The 4,890-nt window shown below is 38.4% G+C and overlaps 1 long non-coding RNA gene across 2 annotated transcripts; it reads left to right on the top strand.

The window, feature by feature from the left end:
* The first annotated feature begins 290 nt into the window (after positions 1–290).
* LOC147464925 (uncharacterized) lies at positions 291–1,550 on the top strand. Of its 2 annotated transcripts, XR_015187834.1 has the most exons (4): positions 291–336; positions 429–530; positions 631–732; positions 893–1,550. It is a non-coding gene; the product is annotated as an uncharacterized LOC147464925 (long non-coding RNA). The 2 variants fall into 2 exon arrangements; XR_015187833.1 differs by lacking the exon at positions 291–336 and having other exon boundaries at positions 349–530.
* The last annotated feature ends 3,340 nt before the right edge of the window (positions 1,551–4,890 follow it).

Genomic DNA, 4,890 nt, shown 5'->3' with positions numbered 1-4,890 from the left:
TTCCAAGCATATTTCAAAGTTTATATCTTGAAACTGAGGGATAATAAGTCTCCCATTGGAGACGCATTGGACATAATTTGTTTCTTTACCCTAGTTGCACTTATGGTATGTCCTCCTTTTGGAGCTCTTTTACTTCATTCTTTATTGCCTGAAAAGGTAGCTTCTTGCAAAGGTAGCTTCTTGCAAGGGAATTCCTGTTGTTTCTTGCAAGAGAAAATGAGTTTTCGGCAAGCTATGCTGATTCCAAAGCAAGAAGCGAAATTTAATTTAGGTCATAGATTAGTTTTTCCCCGGCGTCTATAAATAATGCCAGCTTTGTTCTGTCCTGATTAATTAGTGCGTAGCCTCCCTCCCTCTCTCTCTCTCTCTCTCTCTCTCTCTCTCGTCCAACTGGATAAGGGGCATTAATGGCGCCGTGTTGCATGCAGGTGATGCAAGGAAGATTCTGCGCAAAATTTAATTAAAGTCATAGATTATTTTTTCCCCGGCTTCTATAAATAATGCCAGCTTTGTTCTGTGCTGATTAATTAGTGCGTAGCCTCTCTCTCTCTCTCTCTCTCTCTCTCTCTCTCTCTCTCTCTCTCTCGTCCAACTGGATAAGGGGCATTAATGGCGCCGTGTTGCATGCAGGTGATGCAAGGAGGATTCTGCGCAAAATTTAATTTAAGTCATAGATTATTTTTTCCCCGGCGTCTATAAATAATGCCAGCTTTGTTCTGTGCTGATTAATTAGTGCGTAGCCTCTCTCTCTCTCTCTCTCTCTCTCTCTCTCTCTCTCTCTCTCTCTCTCTCTCTCTCTCTCTCTCTCTCTCTCTCTCTCTCTCTCTCTCTCTCTCTCTCTCTCTCTCTCACAACTGGATAAGGGGCATTCATGGCGTCGTGCTGCATGCAGGTGATGCAAGGAGGATTCTGCGCGATGATGATTCACTCATAGAGTGGTGACGAAGGCACTTGACGCTGAAAATGTCCCTCTGCTTGACTTGACTTGGATCTAGACCACCACAGGCCGGCACATCACGCGACTGTTATATAAGACTCCAGATGCTGTGTGCTGCCCTCTCCGAATCCCCCCTTGCGGGCGCTGCATCTGCACGGCAGCAGTTGGGTGGACCAAGAGGAGGAGGAGATGCTGAGAAGCGCACTCGTTAGTCCTGCAGCCTGCAGCTTGGAGAACCTGCACGTGCAATTTGGGAGCAATGTGGAGCTGAAGAGTTTCAGAGCTCAAGAATTGCAAGATCTGGGGCTTGTGGCTTTTACAAGAAACACTTCTAATTTCAGTCCAATATGGAAGCGATGGGAGAACTCACTAGCGGCTTATAACTCACTACCACAGCCGCTTGAAGACCATATTCTAGGGCACATGACAATACTGCGATCACATTGTTAAGTGCAATGCCTTGTTCCTTGCAGATCCATAGGCAACATGATCAACATCGATGCCCGAGGTTGAAAAATGTGCCCCAAAGACATCAAGTAGCACATCGCTACCATCAAGTACCATTTTAATATGTTTTTAGTTTGAGAAATAATCTTAAAGCATCACTAATAAAGCAAGGTTCATGGTTTTAAAATCGTAATTAATGCCGAAATCACAACTCTTTACTATCATGATCAATGCAAGTACATGAGAAAATTTTGTAGGCATCTTTAATGTCCACTCTTAGTCTGCTTTATTGTTAGGGACACTTTTTTGCATCACTTAAATGATTAAGATGGCATCATTATAGGAATGTCGCTTACGCGATGGTCTTACCAACACTTTTAATGCATTGTTTAAACGATAAAGAAGCATCGCTTAAATGACGACAAAATTTATAATTTGAATGCATTGCTTAACCGATGCACAATAAATAGGCTTTGCTTTTAAGCAACGTTAAACCTTTTTTTTTGCATTGTAATTTGAATGTGTCACTTAAGCAATGCACAATAAAGAGGCTTCGTTTAATTGATGTTAAACCACTTTTCTTTTGCATGTTGAGAGTCAGGAGCTTTAATCTACCGACCATTTGTTTTATAAAAGCTGAGAAGGATCTCTCTCTCTCTCTCTCTCTCTCTCTCTCTCTCTCTATATATATATATATATATATATATATATATATATATATATATATATATATATATATATATATATATATATATATATACACACACACACACACACAAGGCTCTCTCTCTATAATTACATAAATCTCTCTCTCTCTCTCTCTCTCTCTCTCTCTCTCTCTCTCTCTCTCTCTCTCTCTCTCTCTCTATAAAATATGATTAATGTTTTGTGTGGCATTTATCACTAATCGATATGGTGAATCGTCTTTTAGCACCCTTAACTTCGTCTTAATTTTCAGGGGCCTCCTGCTCAAAATTTGGAGAAACAAAAAAAGCGCAATGGAGCGTAGCGCAATGACGCTTTTCATCCAAAACTTGTTTGTCTCTTTGCGCTCTTCGATTTGAGTCCGAGATTTGCATCAATCAGAATTTGAAACAGAAAGTTATGTTGTTTTTACTGCAATCGAGCTTGACGCAGGTTTCGTCCTCGTGCGTCTTTGTGAAGCGTTCGTGATCGTTTTTCTAATTTTAGTATCGACTTCTTCGAATAAATTAGTGTTTTTCTATTGATATTGCGGCCATCAATCTTGAGTCTCATGTCGCGTCTCGCGTCACTCTATTGTGAGGACTCTTTTATTATTAACATCTTTTTTTTTCTGTTTTTGGGGTGACGTCCCTCACACCTTTGGACGATTGTTGATCATCCTTCTTGCGTTTACCATTGACAGAATATAGTTTTGATATTTCTCTCGTCCTCAATTGCAGCCTTCACCATACGTGGTTTGCAATCTTATCTTATATGTCTTCTCACAACCAGATATGACTATGCCTATTCTCGTCAACAGTTTTTCTTCTGGAAAACGTTTTGTTCTTCCTTTCCAAGGCCAAGGATTTCCTGGTTGGAATTAAGCAAAGATGTTGTTAATTCTTGAAGCCGACGATGAACTCTCTGATGTTCTCCTTCGAAATCGTATATGTTCGTCTCAGCCTGTTGAAACGGATTATGACAACGTGTTTATCAGTGAAGGACCTGTATTTGAAGATTGACATGTTGCGTATATGGATCAAAAACGGCGTGATAAAGTAGCTCTTCGGTATATTTTTTCTGCTCTTTCTGATTTCCTTTTACTTGATGTGTATGGACTACCTACTTTTCACGATGCATGAAAGTACCTTATTGTAAACTTTAAGAAGAAATGTGTTACATAAATACTTTATTTGAGAGGTTTTCTTAGCAAGTTACAATATGAAGTTGGTACTGCAATGACGGGACATATTGAGTCTTTCAAATCCATTATTAATCAACTTGCTGCTGCTGCGAGTGATCATGTTTTACGAAAAAAATTGATTACACTTCTCCTTGATACGATGAAGGACTCTTTCTATGATAACATTGTTACCATTCTTTCTAACAAAGATGGTCTCGATTTTGACCAAGCCTTCATGTCTTTAATTGAATAATCTCAACGTCAAAAATGACGTAATGCTGGTGATGATATATCTATGACTTCACAAGAGTAGACCAAGTCACAGCAGATGGAACATGCTTTTTCTGCTCAAAGGCGTCCATTTCAACGAGAAAATCGCATAGGTAGCCGTTGCGGTAGTATTTTCTTTTGTCTCATATTTCCTAATAAGAATTGTTCTTACTGCAATAAAAAATGGCCATACTGAAGATGATTGTTGGGCACATCAATATGATGAACGACACAATATTATAACTAAACTACCACGTTTGTCTAGAGATTTTTCTTCTTTTTGTGAATACTGTGGACAATCTGATCACTCCACTCATATGTGCTATAAACATCGATTGGACACATATCGTAATAGAGCATATGCTATTGAACATCAAAACAATATTGTACCAGAAACAAGTTGCGTCCTACGTTCAATTGCACCAAATAGAATACTCCATGTACGTGATGGATCACTTTTTATTATCGATTCTGGTGCTACAAGAAATATGTGACATATCAGTCTAAGTGGCTTCATAACTATCATCCACTACTAGTTCAACGTGTTGGTTATCTTGTTGATGATACGACTTGTCCTGTAAAGGATATTGGAGATTTATACCTTGGTACCTTATCTTCTTCTACTCGAATTTTACAAAGAGTATTACATGTACCAAATCTTCAACGTAATCTTCTTTCAGTTGCTGGACTTGTTGATCTTGGTTTCTTTGTTGGATTTGATCATACCAAATGTCAAATTGAAAAAAATAAACAGACTATAGCGACTGCTTCTCGAAATGGCAATTTGTTTGAACTCTCTCTCAATGATGCAGTAGCAAATGTTGTCACTGCTCCACGTGATCATGATTGCAAGGTATAACATCAATGTTTTGTTCATGTTGATTTCTCAAAACTCCTTCATCTTCAGCGTCGTAATCTTTTTCATGGCATGGATCTGAAAGCGCATCCCCATATGGAAATTTATGAGTCTTGTGCTCTTGGAAAACATAATTGTAAACCCTTTCCTCTCTCAAATACATTTCATTCTCATAACTTATTGGATCTTGTTCATATTGGTATATGTGGACCTCTACCTTCTTCAAGATCATAATATCGCTACTTCATTACGTTCATTGATGATTTCTCACAATATACGCATGTATTCTACTTAGACAAAAAATTGAGGCCTTATCTGTTTTCAAATAATTCTACAAGATTGAGGAATTTCAAACTAGTCGTCACCTCAAGAAGCTGCCCCAAAGGCATCAAGTAGCACATCGCTACCATCAGGTACCATTTTAAGATGTTTTTAGTTAATACCAAGTATAAAAAATAATCTTAAAGCATCAATAATAAAGCAAGGTTAATGGTTTTAAAATTGTAATTAATG

The sequence above is a fragment of the Adiantum capillus-veneris genome, chromosome 1 (assembly GCF_014529385.1).
Source record: "Adiantum capillus-veneris isolate H3 chromosome 1, ASM1452938v2, whole genome shotgun sequence".
In the NCBI taxonomy this organism is placed as follows: Eukaryota; Viridiplantae; Streptophyta; class Polypodiopsida; order Polypodiales; family Pteridaceae; genus Adiantum; species Adiantum capillus-veneris.
This window is presented reverse-complemented; position numbering and strand designations above follow the sequence as displayed.